Source organism: Diadema antillarum, unplaced genomic scaffold, assembly GCF_040938485.1.
Source record: "Diadema antillarum isolate AM-2024a unplaced genomic scaffold, OU_Dant_1.0 scf00000134, whole genome shotgun sequence".
NCBI classification, from domain to species: domain Eukaryota; kingdom Metazoa; phylum Echinodermata; class Echinoidea; order Diadematoida; family Diadematidae; genus Diadema; species Diadema antillarum.
The window spans coordinates 3,927,203-3,953,399 of NW_027271023.1; the positions used below are offsets into that span (position 1 = coordinate 3,927,203).

General features: G+C 38.3%; 1 pseudogene; it reads right to left on the reverse strand.

The window, feature by feature from the left end:
• Positions 1-26,197, reverse strand: part of LOC139720854 (uncharacterized) — an 88,735-nt pseudogene that overhangs the window by 16,691 nt on the left and 45,847 nt on the right.

Genomic DNA, 26,197 nt, shown 5'->3' on the forward strand with positions numbered 1-26,197 from the left:
CAGTGGCATCTCACAAAATGTCACGCCTCGAAAATATCTTGCTTTACAATATAATATCAATATCTTCTTTCTTTTTTTTGCTCCATCTTTCCTTCTTCTCATCTCAAATACCTAAAACCAATTGTCCCGCTACACATCCATAAGAGTACACATTTCATTTTTCTTACCCTCATCCATATATTCATCTTGAAGATTCTTTTATCTAAGTGAAAAGAATTGTGTTCCACTATATATACACCATGAACCACCATTTCACAGAGCATATCCAATTTCCAGACTGAAATTATGCACAATCTATATTGACCATATGGAAGGGTAATTGCGATGATGGAAGTGACTCAAGACATAGAGCATTATGCATTCATGCTACACAGAGCACATGAGAGGTGAATTCTGATACAAACTCATTCAATTCGACGACCTTTTAACGCAAGATGTGTTATATCCAAAGTGCCTAAAGAAGTTTTAAGGGGGTTATTGTATCATCCTTTTTTTCTTCTCACACGTATTCATTTTGAGAAATATGTGACCTGATACAGATAAAAATCAAGTTTCATTGCAACTTGAATGCAAGGATTATTTGCCGGCAGGATAAACTACCAAGTACCAACCAAGAAGAGCCATGATTTTTAAAAAAGAAAAAGAAAAGAAATCATGGCCGTTCATACTCCAGTAGGACTGCACATGATCTTTTATTATGGCTTCTACTTAATAACTAAATAATCGGTGCTCATTTATGTTGATCAAGGGCAATTTATTAAGTAGTTGCAATAAATGTTCTTTTTAGCAGTTTGTCTATGGCCCCCAAATGGCACTCATATGAACGTGGTAATCTATGTCTCGCTTCTCCCAGACAACTTCTGTAATTGCTTTCATACAACAAAGAGCAAACAGCCAGATAATAGAGTCAAAATTCATGCTATGCCAGATATATGCTTCAAAAATAATAAATGGACAAAAAGAAAGGATTTGCAGAATCTATTCAAAGAGGGCAATATACCTACCCTCTGGACACTGCTGTGAGCAACTTTCACCAATGAAGCCTGGCAGACAGACACATGTCCCATCAACGTTGTCACAATAGGCATCATTTTCACAGGTGCATGCCTGCTTACATCCGTTGCCATAGTAACCAGCTGCACAGGGTTCACCACACTCCTCACCTTGCCATCCATCTTGGCATGTACACTCCCCTGAAAACAAAGAAGTAATTTGACATTGTTAATCCTTACTTGATATATCTATTTTTCATTCATTATGAGGGCTAGTGACCAGCATGAACATATCACTATCAATACATTATGCATGCATTATACAAGTGCATGCTACACTCGTACAAATACAGTTATCTCATCAATTAATGAGGGCTTACCATTGGTATGATTGCAGGTGGCCCCATTTTGACAAGAGCATAACTCCCTGCATCCATCGCCGTAGTAACCTGTATCACAAGGTAGAGAACAGGCTGCCCCAAGCCATCCTGCGGAGCAGTTGCAGCTGCCATCCAGTGGACTGCAGGAAGCGCCGTTCTCGCACCGACAGGAATGTGTGCAGTTGGGACCAAAGGTGCCGCTTTCACAATGCCGCTCGCATCTGGACCCCATGAAACCAGCATTGCAGAGGCAGGTACCATCAGTGTGCACACAGAGGGCATCGTTTGCACAGTCACACCTCTCTACATTACATGCAGTAATACAGAACATGTATTTAAATGGTACAAGTCCAGATGCATAAATCAAAGCTAATTACCATTTGGTACAAGGAAAGGAATTGCCACATATTTCTACTGGTAATGGTCATGCATGATACATTCATAGCAAAATCCCAACACTAATACGTTTAAATCAACTGTATATTGGTTAATAGGCACTTGACTTTACTCACAGCACATTCAATTTAACTTCTCTTCTTCTGTTATGGCATCACTAACCCATTTTCTGGTATAGTGAGTGTGTGTGTGTGTGGGGGGGGGGGGGGGGGGGGGGGGGGGGGGAGGGGTTAAAACAGGTTACAGGATGCACCCAGCTCTTAGCATGGAGTGAACAAAGATGTAACTCTCCCACACGTGTGACCCTCAGTTTACAATAATACACATATAATTATGTCCTATCCGAGAGACAGAGGGTTTTACCTCGTGCCAGAGGGGATGGCATTTTAAGTCCACTCAACCGTGTTCAGCAATACTAACTGGGACTCCAATTCAGCCATTTGAATTAAAGTCAGCCTGGTCAACCTTGCAACCCAATTTCATTTCATTTCATTTCAATTTATTTTCATATTTCTCACATATATCATTACAAAGTATATTGATATGAAAATTATACAGAACATATTTCAAAATAGAACTTCACCGGAATGTTCAAAAGTTTGTCTTGTTATAAACACAACGTCTGTATACATGCGAGTCAAACTAAGGTCATAATGTGAAAAATATGATGGGGCCTGAGTAAAAGCAAGCTTGTATAGAGCCGCAGGTCCCGTGATAAAATCAGATTGGGGAAGTATGAGTACAAATATTTTTTAGACCATACTATAACTGGGGGATCCGATTAAAACAAACAAAATTCAGATCAAATATGTGTTACTAAATAAAATACAGAAATCTGACATAACATGACTGTACCATTTTCACTGGATGATAAAAATTCCCTACTGAAAGGCAAGAGACACTGCATGAAGATATTCTGTCAGAAAGATATTTAAGTATCAAGATATATTCTATCATACTAGGATATCCTATTACGTAATGTATCTAAAAACCAAAAGGATAATGGCGCTTGTTGTACATTCAATCAAAATCCCCGCTTGGGCCCCATGCACTGCTGAAAACTTTGTGTTTAAACACAAGTTGGGTTTCCAGTATGAGGTTCTGATAGGAATAAACAACAAGATGTGATGGGCATCTGGATGTACATTGTAGATCAATACCTGAGCAATTCAGTCCAAAGAACCCCTTCTCGCACACACGACTGCAATCCTTTCCAGTATATCCTGGCCGACATGTGCAAGATCCTGTTACATTATCGCACTTCCCACCATTATCGCACTGGCACCGGTGCATGCACTGAACTCCAAAAAAGTCTGGTATAAGAGAAAAGTTGGAAGAATTAGACTTTGGGTGAACACATAGATAGTTTTAATGATCAACTTTCTCAGAATGAGTATGTTTATACACTGATAATGCTAGTGCAAAGTTTTTTTGTTTTTTTTTCCATGTTGTTTAATCAGCCCAAATTGTTGATGTGCTGAATCCAATGTCAAAAGAGCAGTCCCACAATATGCCCAGGAGAGTTAAATTTTGCATATTCTGTATGGTAAAGGGCGGTGTGAAACTATTCAGATCTCCTCTGAAGACCCCTGTCATGAAAGTGCCATTTTGTCACTCCAAAAATCATCAATCTTTACTTGGTGTATACCTTTGCCTGGTTCAATCGTATCTATCCACACCCAAACTTACTTTGAATCATATTTCTTCATTCATTTATTCATGATTTGTAATAAAGAACACATATAAATGTGTATAACTACCTCTATACCCATATTATATACTGGTATATATATATATATATATATATATATATATATATATATATATATATATATATATATATATATATATATTCATATATATATATATATATATATATATATATACATATATATATATATATATATATATAAATAGAGAGAGAGAGAGAGAGAGATAGAAATAGATATACATAGATATGATATTTGACATACGTGGAAGATTTAGATAGACAGATAGATAGATATGCATGGGCCCAGATATAGCTGTAAGGTTATTTATTGATATTCCTTCCTGCTGATATGAATTTTGTCAAAATCTTAAATAAAGATACAGTAAATGTTGCAGACTCACTCTCTGGACATGACGTTTGGCAGGTGCTGCCCATGAAGCCAGCAAGGCATGTGCAGTGGCCCGTCACTGGGTCGCACTGGCCATCATTTTGGCACTGGCAGACCGAGGCACACTGGGGACCGTACGTTCCATCGGGGCACTGGTCCTGGCATCTCTCCCCCATCCAGCCTGGTAGACAGGTGCAGTTTCCATCACGGTGGTCGCACAATGCATCGTTGAGGCACTGACAATCAAAAGCGCATGCTCTGCCGTACTTGTTATCTGTGTATGGGGATATGTCATTGTTATCAGCAACAAAATTACAAAACAGTTATGCAACAAAACTCGCCCACTTTTCTGTAGATGCAACTAAAAAGAAAAGAAAAATCCTCAAGAATAGCACCTACATGTATACATCAAAAGATGACGTTTCCTAGCTGTACGCTCCTATAACTTTGCATTTAATGTTGACAATCAAGAGATTTTAATAAAAACATGAAACACATTGTACTAGCGAATCAACAACTAGAGAAAATAAATCTCATTATATTCTATTAATCAAGTGGGACTGTGACACACTTTTGATGAAACTGTGATGCAATGTATCACATTTAGATGTAATATAACAACTCATTTGAAGTAACAACAGACAACAAGATTGATGTCAAAACGGGAAATATGATAAAGTGCAGTCTCCACTGATTAGCCACTATTGAAAAGTGCATGATAACATTAATTTTGTTGTTGTGTTGTTGTATTTCATTCCATTTTTATTGGTGCCAAAGCTTTGCCAAGCCATGCAATAAATAGTACTCCTGGTCAAAAGTATGCATGCACTAAATCTACACCTTCTAATAACAATGGAAACAGAGATGGAGCTGTGAAAACAAATAAAACAGATATAATAATTTGCTCTCCTTATCTTTTTGAATATAAGCATCATCTTGGATAGGCTTAGTTGGATTCTCTATGGCTCTTTTTTCTTATCACAGAAATCATAAAAAGGTAAACATCATTAAAAAGATGAACATAGTATGAAGTAAAAAGAAAAAATAAAACTCCAAGAAAAATTGATTCAAATCAGAGTAATGTTTCTATTCCGATAGACTGAGACACAAAAGTTTTTGCAGCTTTAGGGATTCTTGTGTGCCCTAATTTGAATATTAGTTATTAAAAGAATTGGAAATTGATATGACCTGCAAAAATTGTCATTTCATTTCATTTTTCATGATTGTGCAAACTTTAGGAAACTGATCATAGGATATCTTAGGATATAAGAGAGGATCAGGCTGACACAGACAAACATCGCCAACATGCACTTAATTCACAAACTCACTGGAGCAGGTGGACAAACAGTACTGTCCTGTATATCCATCAAGACATGTGCAGTCACCAGTGACGTGGTCACAAATCCCGCCATTTCCACACAGACACTCCTGGGTGCAGCCTGCACCATAGTAGCCTTCTGGGCACTGCAGCTCACATAACTGACCTGAGTCATGCGGGCAAATAAAACAAAAAAGTGTTAGTCGTAATATGTTTCATGACTTGAGCAGCAAATGTATAGCACAAAATACCACTTTGATAAATCTTAACATGATATATTTTGACTCTGTAATAATGATACAGTTGTCATCACTTTATCAAGAAGGAAATACATTAGATTTAAAAAAAAAAAAAAAAAAAAAAAGCTTGTTTGCTCTGTCCCCATGAAGGGTTGTTAAAGGTACTGATATTATACATTTTCACTGATACCTATATCAACAAATCCATTCAGTTTCCATTATGTCTGATGCATTCATACTCACACACATATGTGCACACAATGCGTATATAAATATGATTTGATATTAATATTTGGGGAATGGGGGAGAAGTAAAGATTAACATGGTGACCAAATTAAGTCAACTGGAAATGAAATGAAAAAAAATATATATATATTATATATTATACTTGGCGTGGTATACTGCAAAGCTAAGAGTCTGGCTATGTATTATTATTTATCAAGTAATCTGCTTGTGTATGTATACAATAGTCAGACCGTGGAGATACGCTTTGATCTATAAACTCTAGCTACATGATCATTCCCACTAACTAATTGTGTAGCAACACAGTATGCAAAAAATAATGTATACCACAAAGAAAATAAAATGCTATTTCACAACTAAAATCCACATCACAAGGAGGTTCAGGGGGCATTTCATTAAATATAATTATGTCACATATTTTTTTCGCATGAACTGTTATAAGCTAGTGAAATACTCACATCTGATTGGTTGAGAGCAAGATTGTTGGACACACATGTAAAACACTTCATGAAAAATGCCCCCTGAGCGAAGCATATGGACTCACCGATCCATCCACTACTGCATGTGCAGGAACCAGTCACATGATCGCAGGACAAAGAATTATTGGTACACTGACATGCCATGTGACATCCATCGCCATAGAAACCCTGTAGGCAGGGATCTGTGCAGTACTGCCCATCCCAGCCAGGTTGACAGGTGCAGTTTCCGGTCACATGATCACAAGATGCACCATTCCGACAGAGGCAACTCTGGCTGCAATCTTGTCCATACTTTTTGTCTAAATAACAATTTATGATTAAAACACAAATCAAATAATTTCTATACTGATCTATTACTATAATGATTATATTTTGTTTCACAGTGTTTTTGGAAATACAAATGCAAATAATATTTTCTAAGACCAAAAATGGGAAAAAATAAGAATTAAAAAACAGAAAAAATTACCTCACATTCCTATGAGTTAACAATGTGAAAGTAATTGTAGGTGGCTCGGATTTGCTATGTTTAGAAAAGGAAAATTTTATTTATAGTTGATACAATAAATAAATATAAATATATATATATATATATATATATATATATATATATATATATATATATATAATGTTACTATTATTATTATTATCATTATCATTATTGTCATTATTATTATCATTATTATTATCATCATTGTTTTTGTTATTATTTTTATCATATATCTGTTCATTAATTAATATATTCATCTGCTTATTTATTAATCTATCTTAATTCAAATAGATATATTCACATCTGCCACGACATGGGCGTCACGGGGGGGGGGGGGGGTGGGGGGGGGTGCGTTGGGTGCGAACGCACCCCCCTTCAGACCCTTAAAAAAAAAAAAATAATAAATTCAGTCTGCGAGCGACCTCAACGCCGGACACTAAATGATTATTATTTTTCTTTTTTTTTTTTGAAATTTTGCATCGGGGACAAAAACAAAAAAAAAAGAAAAAATCGTGGGCAAAAGCAATTCGCACCCCTGGTTCTGGCAGCACATAATAATCATACATAATTATCTAATAGTGCAAGTGTATTCTATACAGTGTTGACTATATACATAGATTTTGGACATCCTTCCCATACTTGGTCACTTCGACGCCACCTCGCTGGTCATACCTCCCCCAGTCATGAACATAAACCGACACCCTTGACTACCAGTGGCGGATCCAGGGGGAGGGGCACACCGGGCGTCCCCCCCCCCCCTCTAAATTTCCAAAGCGAAAAAGTATAGCTACAAACGGCAGTTTTTGGACTGCAAAATGTCAAAATTTTCAAGCTCGCTCGCTGGCATTTAGTCGTAATGCCATTCTCCTGAAGTTGCTGCCAGTAATTGCCGGCAGTTCCACCCGGTGCGCCCCCCCCCCCCCCCCCCCTTACTGCAAAAAAAAAAAATATAGCTACAAACGGCAGTTTTGGGACTGTAAAATGTCACAATTTTCAAGCTCGCTCGCTCCGCTCGCTCGCATTTAAATTCTCCTAATATTGCTGCCAGTAATTGCCAGCAGTTGCGCCCGGTGCGCCCCTCAATTTCGAAAGCGAAAAAAGATATAGCATCAAACGGCAGTTTTGGGACTGTAAAATGTCAAAATTTTCAAGCTCGCTCGCATTTAATCTTTATGCAATTCCCCTGATGTTACTGCCAGTAATCGTCCAGTTGCGCCCGGTGCGCCCCCCTTAATTCCAAAGCGAAAAAAATATGGCTGAGAACGGCAGTTTTTGGACTGTAAAATGTAAAATTTTCAAGCTCGCTCTCTTCGCTCGCTCGCATTTAATCTTTATGCAATTCCCCTGATGTTACTGCCAGTAAATGTCTGCAGTTGCGCCCGATGCGGCCCCCCTTAATTTCCAAAGCGAAAAAATATTGCTACAAACGGCAGTTTTTCTACTGTAAAATGTCAAAATTTTTAAGCTTGCTCTCTTCGCTCGCTCGCATTGAATCGATATGCAATTCACCTGATGTTGCTGCCAGTAATTGCCAGCAGTTGTGCCCGGTGGCATGCGCTCCCCCCTTAATTTCCAAAGCGGAAAAATATGGCTAAGAACGGCAGTTTTTGGACTGTAAAATGTAAAATTTTCAAGCTCGCTCGCATTTAATCGTTATGCAATTCATCTGAGGTTGCTGCCAGTAATTGCCAGCAGTTCCGCCCGGTGCGCCCCCTCCCTTAATTTCCAAAGCGAAAAAATATGGCTAAGAACGGCAGTTTTTGGACTGTAAAATGCAAACTTTCAAGCGCACTCTCTTCGCTCGCTCGCATTTAATCTTTATGCAATTCCCCTGATGTTACTGCCAGTAATTGTCTGCAGTTGCGCCCGGTGCGCCCCCCCCCCCCCCCCTTAATTTACAAAGCGAAAAAATATAGCTACAAACGGCAGTTTTTCTACTGTAAAATGTCAAAATTTTCAAGCTCGCTCTCTTCCCTCGCTCGCATTTAATCTTTATGCAATTCCCCTGATGTTACTGCCAGTAATTGTCTGCAGTTGCGCCCGTTGCACCCCCCCCCCCCCTTAATTTCCAAAGCGAAAAAATGTAGGGTGGTAGAAGGCTTCACGGTGCACCACGTATATTCTTTCTGGAGTAAGTGAGTGGCCCTGAAAAGGGCCTACCCATTCCCTGAGAACGGCGAGAACATGCTCGCCCAAACGTCGGATTGGGTAGGCCCTTTTCAGGGGCACTCACTTACTCCAGAAAGAATACGTGGTGCACCGTGAAGCCTTCTACCACCCAACGTTCTACCACCACGGAAGCCTTCAAAGATTTCATAGAAAAAATGTAGCTACAAACGGCAGTTTTTCTACTGTAAAATGTCAAAATTTTCAAGCTCGCTCTCTTCGCTCGCTCGCATTGAATCGATATGCAATTCACCTGATGTTGCTGCCAGTACTTGTCAGCAGTTGCGCCCGGTGGCATGCGCTAAACCCCTCACCCTTAATTTATAAGCGAAAAAATATGGCTAAGAACGGCAGTTTTTGGACTGTAAAATTTAAAATTTTCAAGCTCGCTCGCATTTAATCGTTATGCAATTCCCCTGATGTTGCTGCCAGTAATTGCCAGCAGTTCCGCCCTGTGCGCCCCCTCCCTTAATTTCCAAGGCGAAAAAATATGGCTAAGAACGGCAGTTTTTGGACTGTAAAATGTAAAATTTTCAAGCTCGCTCTCTTCGCTCGCTCGCATTTAATCTTTCTGCAGTTCCCCTGATGTTACTGCCAGTAATTGTCTGCAGTTGCGCCCGGTGCGCCCCTCCCCCCCCCCCCCCCTCTTAATTTCCAAAGCGAAAAAAATATAGCTACAAACGGCAGTTTTTCTGCTGCAAAATGTCAAAATTTCAAGCTCGCTCTCTTCGCTCGCTCGCATTGAATCGTCATGTAACTCACCTGATGTTGCTGCCAGTAATTGCCAGCAGTTGCGCCCGATGGCATGCGCTCCACCCCTCCCCCCCTTAATTTCCAAAGCGAAAAAATATGGCTAGAACGGCAGTTTTTGGACTGTAAAATGTGAAATTTTCAAGCTCGCTCGCATGTAATCGTTGTGCAATTCACCCGATGTTGCTGCCAGTAATTGTCAGCAGTTCCGCCCTGTGCGCCCCCCCCCCCTAATTTCCAAAGCGAAAAAATATAGCTACAAACGGCAGTTTTTCTACTGTAAAATGTCAAAATTTTCAAGCTCGCTCTCTATTCGCTCGCTCGCATTGAATCGTCATGCAATTCACCTGATGTTGCTGCCAGTAATTGCCAGCAGTTGCGCCCGATGGCATGCGCTCCACCCCTCCCCCCCTTAATTTTCCAAAGCGAAAAAATATGGCTAAGAACGGCAGTTTTTGGACTGTAAAATGTAAAATTTTCAAGCTCGCTCGCATGTAATCGTTGTGCAATTCACCCGATGTTGCTGCCAGTAATTGTCAGCAGTTCCGCCCGGTGCGCCCCCCCCCCCCCTAATTTTCCAAAGCGAAAAAATATAGCTACAAACGGCAGTTTCAAGCTCGCTCTCTTCGCTCGCTCGCATTTAATCGTTATGCAATTCACCTGATGTTACTGCCAGTAATTGCCAGCAATTCCGCCCGGTGCGCCCCCCTCCCTTGATTTCCAAAGCGAAAAAAATATGGCTAAGAACGGCAGCTTTTGGACTGTAAAATGTAAAATTTTCAAGCTCGCTCGCATTGAATCGTTATGCAATTCACCTGATGTTGCTGCCAGTAATTGCCACCAGTTCCGCCCGGTGCCCCTCCCCCCCCCCCCCTCCCTTTATTTCCAAAGCGAAAAAATATAGCAACAAACGGCAGGGTTTTTTTTTTTTTTTTTTTTTTTTTTTTTTTTTTTTTTTTTTACTGTAAAATGTCAAAATATTCAAGCTCGCTCGCTCGCATTTAATTGTTATGCCTTTCTCCTGATGTTGCTGCCAGTAATTGCCGGCAGCTGCGCCCGGTGCGCCCGTCCCCCTTTATTTCCAAAGCGAAAAAATATAGCTCCAAATGGTAGCTTGTTTTGTTTTTTTTTACTGTAAAAGATAAAATCCTAGCGACGCCGGTGCCCTTTCCCCGCTTGGTTTCCCTCAACAACAGTAAAAAGTCTAGGGATTGAGAGCTTCTTATATTCCAAATGTCTGTCCAAGAAAAAAAAAAAAAATCTCGTTACATTAGTCAAAACGCACCCCCCTCGAAAAAAAGCTGGTGACGCCCCTGCACGATGATGCATTATGATGTGATGACGCGTTTCCTCTTGGGTCGGACAATGGGAAGAGCTGTCTCGCCCGTGTGCAGTATAGAATTGTTGTTTTTTTCTTCTTCTCTCTTTTTTTTTCTAAAAGCCGCATCTTGAGGATTAGCATCGAAGATCTAAAGTCCGCTAATAATTTTCGAGCTGCCCAACATGAAACCTACCTGGCATTGCTGTTCACAAGTGGGCCCCGTGTATCCAGCAGAACAAGCACAGGAGCCGTCTACAGGGTTACATGTTCCTCCATTGGCACACGCACACTGATGCAGGCACCCTCGTCCGTATGTTCCCGTCGGACAACGCTCGTCGCAGTATCGGCCGGTCCATCCGATCCGACAAGTGCACTCCCCGTCGACGTAGTCGCACAGGGCGTTGTTCTGACACAGACAGGTTTCACTGCAATTTGCTCCATAAGTTCCGGCATCGCACACAGAGTCGCAAAATTCGCCCTGCCATCCGGACAGGCATGAACACGACCCTGAGATAGGATCGCAGTCGCCATTTTGGCAGCTACAGTAACTGGAGCAGTTCACACCATAAAGCCCATCTGTACACAACATACATGACATGGGAAAGATTTGAATCCTTTTAGAACCACGTTCTGCAGCAAGTCAGTACCATTGCGTACAGAAACGTTACCAATGGTGATAACACTGAACGCAATAATGGAAAATTATAATACTAGTATTCAAAAGTAAGAAAATCCTCCCCCACACATCTTCTACTGCCACATGCAGGTTTATATACTTTTTTAAAACAGTGTGGAAATGAAAACTACATAGTTATCTATAGGGTATAGGCCTATATTATTTTTGAAATAATATAATACAGGTAATACACATAAAACAAAAAATCAGCAACATTTATTTAATTTGAGTTATTTTATAAAATGGAAAGAAATATAATATACAGTACACATACATAATACTATATATGTATATATATATATATATATATATTCATGTATTTATATATTTCATATTTAGTTATCTATCTATCTAATCATTTATTTCTTTATTAATTTACTTATTTACTTACTATACTTACTTACAGAGCATTATTGGGGGAGGGAGGTTGCAGCTAGGCCGTATAGTGGGGGAGGGGGTAGTCTTTGGTAATGTTCGTAGTGAAAGGCATGTTTGTTTTTTAATGTGTAATTTCCTTGCTTTTTCGGGGGTTTGGGCACTTCTTCCCCCTTAGGAGCCAAGCAGATTAGGGGAGGGGGCAGGCTGCAGCCACCCTTAATCGCACAATATGATTATGATAATAATGGTTATAACTGAAACACTTCATCAAAATTGGGCAACGTAAAAGGAAGTTGGCCTCTTTAAAAAAATAAATGTGAAACCTTCGTACCTTGACACACTTGAGCGCAAAATACGCCCTGGAAACCAGGAGCACAAGCACAACTTCCATCCACGTGGTGGCAATCCCGCCATTCTGGCAATCGCATGTTCGCGAGCAGCCAATCCCGTACGTTCCTTTGACGCACCGATGCTCACAGGAAGTGCCGTTGTATCCTGGAGCGCACACGCAGTCTCCAGTTACGTGGTGACAAGATCCTCCGTGGCGGCAAGAACATTGCGATTGGCAGGCGACACCGAAAGTCCCTTTGGGACACACCTCGTCACAGGATTCCCCGCGCCAACCGGATGCACAATCACACGATCCTAAAGAGGAAATAGTAATATTATATCGACCCTATCAGAAAATCAGAAAATCCAGTTAAGAATTCATGAAAAAAAAAATGTTTCGTGTGTAGTAAAGGTGAAAAGGATCAAGGGCATTCCAAACAATTTTCAGAATTTTACATCATTATAATACATAACTCATTGCAACAGCTCCATGTCGAGATTTGTGGAATTTACCGTGGTTCTTAAGCAGAGAAACAATACTTTGAAAAACCTTAAACAAATTACATCGAACAAGGATGATAGCATAGGAGACTCCGACACATTCAGAAATGTAGTAGTGTAATTCCATTACAATACCGCTTGCTTGCGAGTTCACCTATGCACAATCTATGCATGCCTTCTTTTTTTTTCTGCTTCCTTGAGCCCCAACTCATGCATTTTATGGTGACCCTGCCATGTCCTCATCCTTGTTCATTTCAATTTGTTATACATTTTCAAAAATATATTCTTATTCCTCATCCCAATAATCATAAATTCTGAAGCTCTGTCCTCAGTATAACTAACTTATAGTTGTTTAAATGTGAAAATCTGAAAATCATCCGGAGGTCTCCTTTAAGTAAACAAACATTAAGTGAAACCTATAGGCGAGGTACACTGTATTCGACCGCAGATCAAAACCCCATTGAAATTAGATGCCGGAACTGATACAGCATTCACTCTCGGTCTGTAATGAGTAGCTTCTAATTGTAACTGACATTCAAGTTTTTAAGAAAGTGATACGTATAACATGATAGTTACAAGGTGTCGGGTTGCGTGGAAGAAAAAAAAATGTTAATAATTGGTCGTAAATTCGAACAGTAATGGCACAACAACAAAATAAAACGTAAAACTGATTACCGTGATTCCGCGAAGAGCTAAACAACAATAGAGCACTATAAACAAGCGAGTGATTCTCTCCCGTGATTTCAGACTCTCTCGATTCTGCAACACAACATATTATCTTCTTTATCTTTTCCTAATTTCTTTTCTTCAATACAAATAAATAAATAAATAAATATATATATATATATATATATATATATGTATATATATATATATACATATATATATATATATATATATATAATCTTTTTTGTGGGAGAAGTATGATGAGAGTAAAAATTATAGTTGCAAAGAGTAATATAAGGAATACGAAATGACAGATAATCAATAAACAGGAACATAAATTACGTATGACGGTCTACGAAAATAGATAATTTATAAATGGAGTATAAGTTTAAAATGCATGAGATATATCAAAAGAAAGAGAAGCAAGGGGGAAACAGAGAGAGGGAGATAGAGAGAGAGAGAGAGATGAGAGAGGGAGGGAGAGATGCTTGACTGATAAGAAAATTTGCCAGAGGGACTCATGATACCAGCTTAGAAAGCTATCTGTCTGCAGGTTTTTAATATTAAAAAAAAACTAACAAACAAACAAACAAAATAAAAACAGTCACAATTAATAAAGTGTCAACTTAGTGATTTCATTCATATTGAAAAGTTTACAAAAGTAGGCTTACTAAACACGTAACGCGTGTTTTTTCAAAGACACTTCCATGATAGTGATTTTGTTATGAGGTGATGTGGCCGACATGTTGGACTGGAAAGATGAAACGGAAATGCAACAGCGTAAAGTAATTTGGCAACATGTCCGGATTTCCTCATCTCACTTTCATAGTGTGCATTTAAACGGTTAAAATGTGTGAGTGAATAAGGCAGGATATGAGAACATAGAAAAATAAGAGAAGAAGAATACGAGAATAAAAGAGCATAAGAACAAGCAGGAAAGAACGGAAGGGCACGAGGATTCATTATTGACACTTTACACCTACCCGTGACAGAGTCGCAACGACCTCCATTGTTACAGGTGCATCGGCGAGAGCACCCAGGCCCATAGTATCCATGTTCACATGTCTCGTTGCAGTGTGTACCCTGCAAACCAGGCCCACACCAGCAGTACCCTTCGAGAGATACGGATAGCATGAGTTGTTATTCTTCTTCCATAAGTGTGCCAAAATTGGCAATTAGTGAACGCTTGCAAACACATTTTGTTTTTCTGGTAACTTCCCCCTCATGTCCCCACTCTTGTTGTTCGTTATAACTTTATTTGTTTGCTTGATCTTTCTTCCTGTATGTATCTATTATATCAGGATATAAAAGGGCAGTTGCCAAGTCCCGCTTTGGCATTGGAAGCCGGGATTGGAGGACAAATTTGCGAGGAAACTCCAACCACTTTTCAAAAAATAGCCTTCTACGGATCTGATTTACAATCAACACCGCATTTTTTATTCGAAATGATGTAGGTTAACCTGGGGCAGAGTAGACTAAAAATTTTTGTCCAGCCAAAACGGGACTCCAAAACAGAGTAAAGCAAGATTTTTGGTTTGTAATAAATTATTAGCTCAGGACTACCGCTGACAAATGGCAGTAAATTTTGTTTTCAGATTATCAGTTTTATCAATTACTGTGACCTTGAAAGAGAGTATGAAAATTCCATTTTGCCCCAGACCATCAGGGCAAAGTGAAATACAATCATGGGGCAATTTGAAACACCTCTCCTAGAGATTATCCTTCTATGTAAAAGCCTACTTACACAGTTTTAAAATCAAAGAGTATATCTCGGCCCTATATAAATGACTTTTATGGTAATGATAATTTTCCACTGGAGAATTTTAAGAGTTTTGTAAAATTATACTTGAAAATCATAATGTGTAATAATAATTTGAGGAATTTCATGCAATTTTCGTGAACTGTTATGTCACGTGACCAACGCCAGAATAGTGATTGATGACGTGTAAGCATGGGGTCGAGATCAGATTCTGCTAGCGATTTATTCTATATGGAAACTATAATGAGAACATATAGCTGCAGCAAGGCATGCGGCGCGCGGTAGTGTCCCTGACAGAGACACGAGCGTGCGGCCCTGCTGCGCGACCTCAAGCGTTGAAACGTACCAAACTTCATTTTACCTACAAACCCATTAAATGTCATGTTCCACCTTGCCCCGTCCACTTTGCCCCAACCATGTATAATTTTCCCGACATGCATCACTGTGACGTCGGCCAATATTTGCTAGCCCTGATACCAAGATTTATGGAAGCTTTGACCAACGCATCGTCACTCCGGTTTTCCAGATATATATAATAATTTGGCCTAAAATATATAATTATTAATCACTGGTTTTATAATTATCATTTATTGGTTTTGAGGTATGAAAAACATACATTTTCCGTCATGCAATGACTTACTTGCACGGCTCTAATATCAAAAGATGTAGCCTCCCCAGAGGGTTCTTGGTGCATGAGCTTTAGATTTAGATTTAAGACTTAATATACAAAGGTTTAGTGGAGGTGTTTCACTTTGCCCTGTGTTCCTCTTTGCCCCGGTTTCCCTACCGTTCGTATAGTGGACTCTTGCATTCACGAAGTTCTCGGGACCGGCAGTTTTCTTTAGTTATATCGAAATTTCGTTATAAACGAACAAAATAAACAACAAAACATAGAACGGATAATGTGGTGGCCTGACTTTTGAATTCGTTGTAACCGGAACTTCGTTTACAGCCGTGTTAGGTATACCCGCGTTCGTCATAACGGGATCGCACTGTATTGATCGTACTCTCCCACATTTGCATTAGTTCGAATCCGCCACTCCCCACTTACTGATGTATTGGCGGAAAAAATGTCAACGTGAATCAGATTCACATTCACTTTCATATGTTACTAATCGTTACCAAGAAAACACAAATAAAATAAAAAAATCTGTTAAGTACATAATGGTCAAAATGTTATGATTAAGGAGAAGTATTCTTGACTGTTTTTAGAACTGAAGACCAAGAGTGACAGCAACCACTTGATGAAATTCAAAACCGAAAGAAGGTGCAATGGCACGCTTCTTGCGAGATATTTGAAGCTCTCCAAGGTATATAGCGGAGATAATGATGATTATATCTTAATGACTCATGCTGTTTGCATATGTAATGCTGGGAATATAAACACCCGAACAAGGAGGGGGGGGGGGAGAATTCAGCATTGATACTGAAAATTATTATAATGAAATGAATGAGTCAATGTTAGGTCTGAAAACAAAGACAAACATTAAAAAAAGTCTCTATATTCATGCAGTGAAAGTCACGCTCTATTTCAGTTTATTCTTGCCGTCTTCATTACTGTTGTTGTTGACGGATTAAAATCTTATATAAAGAAATTCTTGGAAACCACTTCCTTTACTGACATGGTTAGTGTACTCCAATATAATGACATGGTTTCGCTTGCTGCAGAGCTATCAAATTGACTTTGGTTGAGTAAAAAGCATCTTATTAGCCTTTTATGAGCACGCAACTAGAGGTAATACTGTATAATAGAAACTGTAATGTTGCTGTTACATCTTCTCTTGGATATCATTTTGATGATTTTTGTTTTCTATCTTCCTTTCCAATACAAAGATATCAAAGGTTCCACATATAATAATTACTCACCTGTAAATCTGTCGCACGCTTCGAAATGTACGCAAGCGCACTTCTTCATGCAATTAATCCCGAACGTGCCGTTTGAACAGGGGTCGTCGCACCTTTCTCCAGTCCAGCCAGCTCGGCAGACGCACGAGCCGTTCACTGCCTCACAAGAACCTCCGTGGCCGCAGTCACAATGATAGGAGCAGTCTGAAGAGGGCAACAAATTCAATATCAGATGACTTTTGCCACCAACAGATGCCACGGACTTTGCCTCACCCATAGATATTGATAGACCCATGTATACCAATCCACGTAATTGTACTTAAAACTGAATCCCAATCAAATTCGACGTGTCATCGTATATAATAACAACTTTTTGTCGTCCTTTTTACCTGTAGTAGTGCACAGCATACCTTTATACTAGAAAAACAAGAAACGGAAGCCATGATAGATTACGAAACATGGTTTTTAGACACCGTTAGAAACCGTTTTTTCCTTTTTCGCTCATGACGAGGAATCAAGAAATATCCTTAAGAAGGCAAACGCCAAGCGACGTCTAGATTTCATATCGCAAATTTGTACGTATAGTGTTTTTTATGAAAGTTCATTGACCCTTGACCTTGTCGACTTCACCAATATTATGAACTTGACTAGCATCTTAGGGTGATATAGGCTACCAATGATGTGATTTTTGTGGTCACAACTGAAAGGTCTGCAAAGTTATTGACAGGACACCACAATGATACAGTGCTTATCAGGGTAAGTCCACTATTAATAGACTTTTGACCTTGTCGGACTTCACCTATATTTGAACTTGACCAGCATTTTTAGCTTCTGTACATGTGGTGTGAGAATAGGATGACGACTAAATCTTCAGTCCACATCGGGGGAGAGTGGGAGATACACTGGGTTTCAAACGAAATCCCCAACAACCAAACCAAACAAAATTTCATCAAGATATAGGGGAGGAAAGAGAAAAAAACCGGATAGGGGACAGTGTAGGTTGGGACAAAAAACTCACTTTTTCCGTACGTTCCGGATGGACACGTCTCGTTACATGTTGATCCTGTCCACCCAGGTTCGCAGTCACACAGGCCATTGATAGAGCTGCATGTCCCCGTGTCAGTCCGACAGAGACATTGACCACTGCAATTACGGCCATACGTACCAGCAGGACACAGAATTGAACAATCTTCCCCTAAAACAGAACGAAATTCAATCGTCAACCAGCAAAGACATATACAAACACATGAATTATTGGTAGATTCCAGATAGAATATCATTACATTAATGAATTGAGAACGGATAGTTGAAATTTCGTTTTAAAACAAAAAAGTGGGGGAGTTGTGGCATAGTGGATAAGAATCGACTCCCCAGTGGAGACCTTAGTGCTGACGTCCTTGGACAAGATGCTTTGCCCACAATCAATGTCCCTCTCGACCCAGATGTATAAACGCTATGGTAATGATAATGGCAGGGCCCTCTGGTAGAGCAGTGGCATGCACACTGAAGAGGCTACCCTAGGTAAATATCAAGACCTTATTATTATTACGTATACTATCATTAATACGTAACAAAAAGGATGGTGGGAAATGGAATATACACACATACAAATATCACACACATGCACACATACGAAAACACATAACCCTGCTTGAAAGATCACAGTTGTCCCACAGTGAAAAAAAAAACAATGTGAAACAGTGTTAACACATTGTGAACACAAAGTGAAATCTCTCTACACATGCAGTTCAATTCGATCATTTTAATAATGTGAACACAGTGCATCAATTAACAGTGTGAAACAGAACATAGGCCTAAGTGAAAACACCACCCGGCAGTGTGAAACTATCTTCACACTGTTAAATTCGAGCGGTTTTCACATAGTCGAACTTATGTGAAAACATTGTGAACACACTGTGGGACACTGTGCTATTTCCAGCAGGGGAAGCACTTTAGCGACTACCATAATCAAATGGACTAGATTTAGTTAAACACCATTCGCACAGATCATTGCTTAATTTGTAAATCGAGAGATATGGAATGAAAATACGAAATACGAATCGGGAAATTGAAAAAGAATATGATACAAAATCAAACGAGAGAACATCTGTCATTATATCACGTATCGCCTTCAGGGTTTAAGGGATCCCAAATAGTATGATGTGTTTTAGGTTTGTTAATATCATAATATCTTAAAATATCGTATCGACAAAAATATTAATGACAATAGGTGAAAAATGACAAATAGTGAAAGAAAACTGACTTACAAACAAACATTCGTTAAGAACTGGGAAATAGCAGAACTTCGCTAGTTTTCGAAAAGAAAACATGACTATGTTTTAAAGTGTATGACGATTTGTGCGATATTTCTGAATGATCGAGAAAACACTACACTTTTCAACCAAGGATAACATGCGACCTGTGGTAGTGGACCCTTCAAAAACATATTGGATCAGGATGTCTCTAAATTAGTCTAGCAGCCAGAAAGGGTCCCCGTGCACCCCCCCCCCCCCCTTAAAACAAAATTCTACGATATGTTCGAAGATCGTCAGAACCTGCATTTTCCGAATCCGGTTGTCGCCAGCGGAAAAAAAAAAAAAAAAAAAGGTTGTGTGCGCGTCTTATTTGCATATTTCTAAAAATGGCCGCTGCCCGTTGCTAGGAGACAGATTATTTTTGAATAACTTTAGTTAGGAATAACAAATTACCATAAAAATGGTATCATTTTGAAGAGAATTAAATTTCCTACAAGTTGATACCCCATTTGATGGGATAAAATAGTTGTTGTCATGAAATATTAAGGAAGAGATTATGTTTTTAAACATTTTTCTAAAAAAATACGGAATCTGGTTATAATGTTCTTTTCTATACAATTAATATGCATTTACAAATAACATTTGAATTTTCCTAAAATCGTCCCCAAGCATAGCTATTATCATGTGAAAGCGGCTTTCCAATACACCAATTCCTTTTAAAGTTACACGACATTAAAGGGGATATGATTCAATAGGTTTTACAGCAACATTTACGGGTTATCATGTCTCCGCGCAATTGCGTAGGTTCTGTATGTGGGGTTTGTTGTAGATCATTGCTATCTATCGATCAAATCTCATCGAAGTCGGGGAAGAAAGAAAGAAAAATTACACTTTCTATTCCTTATATGAAATTTTTTTTTCTATTCTGTGTTACCAAACTCAATCCATTCAGCTTCCCATATCAACAGTTTCTTGTCTTTTTGGATTCCCTCCAAGAACGTGGAATTAATCACAACTTATCTGATATCAAAAAAGTTAAAGAAAAAATCAGACACGACAGTTTCCTCTTATTCGAAGATTAAAGTATAAAAAAAGAAGAATCTTATGCTAAAAGCGCTAAGAAATAAAGAACTTGTTAAATGGCCTTTCAGAGTTTAGAATGAAACATGGCTATCTTATTTTTTCCAAACAAAATGAAGGGAAGTATCTGTGCAGTTCAAGTCGGCCCATACTGGGTTACATCATAAATTCTTCAGAAATGGTCCCCGTTTACCCCCCCCCCCCCCCCGAAAAAAAAAACAAAGAGAAAATCTAAGATATGTTCGAAGATCGTAAGAACCTGTATTGTGTGAATCTGGCTGTCGCCAGCGGAATAAAGGGTTGCGCGTACGTCTAATTTGCATTCTTCTGAACTTTTTGAATACTTGAAGAGTTTGTTCGCAAAAGCCGATAAGTCCATATTTGCCAAATGGAGATACATATGTATTTGCGATTAAAGGTCAAGAAAAATAAAGAGAACAATAAGAAATTATTTGCTTATTTTGACCATAACTTTTAAAATGTACCTTTATATGTAGTGACCAATATATCATTTAAAAGGTATTATTTTGTACTTTCCGACAGAGACCGTACTTCAAAATCCTCAAAAATAGACTTATCGGTTTTTGCGAACACACTCTTCAACTTTAGTTAAGAATATCAAATTACTATAAAAATTGTATCATATTAAAGAGAATTGAAGTGAATTTCCTACAAGTTAATACCCCGTTTTATAATAGTTGTTGTCATGAAATACTGAGGAAGGATTTTTTTTTTTACATTTTTCCCAAGAAATACGGATTTCAGTAATGTTTTTTCCATACATTTAATTTCTGTTTACAAATAACATTGGAATTTTTAAACCCCATAAATAAGTATTATTATGTGAAAGCGGCTATTCAATACACCATTAAAGGGAAAAGGTTCAATACGGTTATACAGAAATTCAAGGGTAATGTCGACGGCCGCACTTGCGTAACACGTGTAATACTATAATAATCATTGCAAGTATGAGACCCTATCACTTCTTACATGCAAATTATTGATTAAATATCATTAAATCTTGTGGAATATGAAAGAAAATTAAATTTTCTATTCGCTATCACCTTTGATCTACTCAGCTTCACTTTTAGTTTACGTCTTTTTTCATTAAATAGAGTGAAGGCCTTACGAGAGGTGTAATTTCATGACGGCCGAAACGGGCTTACCTGGATAGGGGTTTCCAACATATTGATATTAATCAAACTTCTCTTCATCAACTCTTATTCTTCTCATCATCTTCACACACATACTCACACCTCCAGCATCACACACAGGCATTCATGCAGGGGAAATGAGCTCAGTCGTGAATTTCGTGAATTTATTGAATACGACATTACTGCATTCATGGAACATCAAACTCGAATGCTTTATTTAGATGTCGAAATAAGAGATACATGTATACCGCACAAGCGAAATAATTCTCACCATGCTCTAGCATGAAATCAATTTATTTTTATATGATAAGATCGCACATACGTGTTCTCATTCTTTGGTGGTTCGCCTGGTGGTTTTTAAACATATTGCTCATACGTTTATTATTGCCAAGAAATTAATAGATAGATTACAAATACCAAGGAATGGCATTGATAAAAATGAATAGTTGCAAGTCAAATCCAGTCGCTTTCAAATTCTGTTTGTTTTTTTTTTAATTAAAAAAAACTGAATTCATGCATTTAACTTTATTATATGGCTGATTTAAATGCAACACAATGTAAACTTGGTTGTTAAATACGTTAGGAGTGACTAATAATCAATATTATACAAAAATGAGAGAGAGGGAGAGAGAGAGAAAAAAAAATAATGTTCTGGTTATAAAGTAGACCTTAATACATGGATCTATAAAACATGAGGGGAAATGTCAGAAGGAACATTAACCACGCATGCGTGTATGTATGTGTGCATGTATATACTATAACTATGTGTATATGATATATATATATATATATATATATATATATGTATCACGTTTATATTTATGCAGGTTTGTATACGTTTGTGTTGTGTGTGTTTGTGTTCAAGGATATGTGTATGTTAACCCTAACTAGGCCGGGGGGGGGGGGGGCCTCCGAGGCCCCCCCCCCCCCCCCCCCCTCGACGTTCCGCGCGATGTATCGCAATCGCAAAAAGCTATCGCCGCGACGTTTCATGACTTTTTTCTTCGAGTCTCCCGCATCTTTTGACACCAAATTTGCGACGCCCGGGCGCGCGGTTCCGAAGTTACGCATATATACATGCATGTCAGACCAAAAATTGCTCAATAACGTGAATTCGTGTACAATTTCAATGCAAACTGTGCTTGCAGGCAAATTTCATAAAAGCATGATTATTTTGGTGTTTTATTGATAAAAATCAATGAATAACATATTTTCTTGTTCGGAGCGATGTCGCGAACAAATTCCATCGAAAAAACAATGAAAAACATAAAGTAGAAAAACAAAGAAATACATAAGAAATTAAAAAAAAAACAATAAAATACTTAAGAATTTTTTCTGATATCACAATTTTTTTAATTACATTTGCTAAGGATACTAAAAAGAATATTTACACCAAAAATGTGCCTGTTTTGAGCTTTATTTTGTGATTTATACCAAAATAGTCTGATTTCATGCATCATTATGCATAAATTAGCATAATTTAGCATAAATGATAATTTTTTTGAAAAATTAACTTCATGGTATTTTAGATTACATCATAGGCAATGTGTGTGCCAATTTTCTTCGCGATCGCGCGGTCGACGGCCGAGATCTGGAGGGGGGCCTGGGAGCCCCCCCCCCCCCCCCCCCCCGGCTCTATCAACTACCTAAATAGCCCGGCCTAGTTAGGGTTAAACATTAGATATATTCAGAGTGTAAATGTTTAACCACAACGAATACAATATTTTCATGTTTTCCACAGAAATTAGACATCTATTATGATTTAGATAAATTTGCTAAAATGATTTGAAGTGTATCTGCTATAAGCGCATCTGACGTGCAATCCACTAGAGCGCATGTAAGTTGCGCTGGAATAACAACTCATGCATGAATCAAATACACCATCCAATGTTTTCAGATATCCATGCCCTACTCGTCCGCCGATTCTTTTTAGGTATAAGAGTAAATATAAATGTGCATGATCGATACCCAAAAGATTATTGACATTGCACGTTAAACACTTTCACTAGGTTCCCATTGTCGCGCGTCTCGATATCAATGCTAATATATGTATACTATCTACCACAAATCGATTCTTAGTCTACGAGTGATCGTGGTGATCTTATCATGGCTTATCACATCTTGAGGTCTATGGTGTTAATCGTGTTGATCGTAGAAGAATTATTGGACAGTTCGAAAAATTACTACGATCAACACAATGTCTATGACATCAAGATTTGATTATCTGATGATCAGCACGATTAGTCCCCGAGTAAGACCACGATTTCGGGTGAATCGAGAAAGTGGAACCAGCTTAGTGAATTCCACGAGAGTGGTAACGTACCATAAAGGATAATCAACACGACAGTTTCAATACCGTACATATCAATATTTACATATTTTCAAAGATTACTTCACCTATGTAATCTAGATTCTTTTTTATGCCTCCGCCACGAAGTAGTGCCGGAGGCATTATGTTTTCGAGTTGTCCGTCCTTCCGTCCGTCCTTCTTTCCGTCCGTAATGAATTTTGTGGACAGCGTAACTAAAAAACCTTATGAGGTACGTATCCTAATGAAACTTGGCATGTATGTGTATTGAAATTGTGCCATCAACTTTTGGGTGCACATGCTCACGGTCAAAAGTCAAAAGGTCGAGGTCAAATGCTTAAAATTTCACTATTTCCCCCATATCTCTGCAATGCCTGAGATATTTTCTTGAAACTTGGTGTATACAGGTATTACCCAATCAAAATTCACTGGTAAAAGTTTGGGGTCATGAAGTTAAGGTCAAATGTGAAAAGGTCAAGTGAAAGTGTTAAAATTTTTAATTTTTTTCTCTGTATCTTGGATATTGTTCAAGGTGATCTTCATGGAACATATAGTATATATGCACGTACGGACTGAAAGTGATTATCTAGGGAAGTTGGGGTTCATGGGGTCAAAGGTCAAGGGCAACACTTCAAAATTTTACTATTTCCCTCATGTTTATGCAATGCCAGCAGTACTTTTTTTAAAACTTGGTGTATGCATGAAATAACCCAAAATAGAGATTCTTTGGCATTTTTTTTTTGCCAAAAAGGTCAAAGGTCAAAGATCAAGTGAAAGTGCTGAACTTACTTCTTCCTCCATGTCTCGGAAGTGGCTCATGGTATCCTGAAACTGCTGATAGTGCCTGATAGTGATTCTCTTATGAATTTTAGGGTCAAAGGCCAGATGAAAATGGTAGCAATTTTCTACTCAATACAGAAATTTGCACTTTTTCTCCATACCTTGAAAATTACTCAATGCATAAACTGATGAAAGGGTCAAAGTCAAGTTAAGGTCCTAAAATTCCCAAATACATGCTCTCCTATTCATCCAATTAAACCTAGGTCAAGGAGGGTGAACATTCAACACATACTGTGACAAACATGCCATTATAATATTTTGCCAATTTTGTGAAAATGTAATCACACATCGTCCACATGTACTATAAACCTATTAGGAGAATCATGCATTATGGCGGAGGCATACCAGTTGTCATAGCGACATTTCTAGTTTGATATTACAACGAAGATTAAGACTATTATTAGCAATTGGTAATTAAGTGGTGTACGAAGACTAACTCAAACAATACATCATTATTTGAGTGGCTATTGTAATGTACAATTGATAAAAACCCAATAAATCTGTTTTTCAGGTTATACAGTGCGTATCAAAAAAAGGTAACCCAACTTTGGCGGGCTACTACTTTACAATTGTCAGCTATGGAGAGCTCAATGTTTTAATTTTAATGATATCACAAGCCATCGAAAGCTATGCTGCCGGCTGAAAGCAATAACAAATTTACTTCTTGTACATTATAGAAAGAAAGGCCACGCGAAAGTAACAAGATTAATGCCCTGTTACTGGGAATTGAAAACAATAATGACATTGTTTCCATTCGTGTTGTGTCGTTGGTTGTCGGCGTCTTTCCTTTCAAAGAGTGTGATTAGTAGGTTAATAGATGTCGGCGTTATAAAGCTTGTATAATATAACAATATTGGTCACAGTTTATTATTCCGAAGGTTCATTTTTTTCCAAAGGTTCGTTATTCCAGAGGTTCGTCATGATATAGATAAACGGGCCCAACCAACGACACAATACGAATGGAAACAATGTCATTATCGTTTTCAAATTCCCAGTAACAGGGCATTTAATCTTGTTACTTTCGCGTGGCCTTTCTTTCTATAATATACAAGAAGTAAATTTGTTATTGCTTTCAGCCGGCAGCATAGCTTTCGATGGCTTGTGATATCATTAAAATTAAAACATTGAGCTCTCCATAGCTGACAATTGTAAAGTAGTAGCCCGCCAAAGTTGGATTACCTTTTTTGATACGCACTGTCTAACCTGAAACACAGATTTATTGGGTTTTTATCAATTGTACATTACAATAGCCACTCAAATAATGATGTATTGCTTGAGTCAGGTAACACAGAATAAAGAAAAAAAAACATTTTTATTTCATATAAGGAATAGAAAGTGTAATTTTTCTTTCTTTCTTCGCCGATTTCGATGAGATTTGATCAATAGATAGCAGTGATCTACAACAAACCCCACATACAGAACCTACGCAATTGCGCGCGGAGACATTATAACAATTAATATTGCTGTAAAACCTATTGAACCACAAGGAATTGGTATATTGGAAAGCCGTTTTCACATGATAATAGCTATGTTTG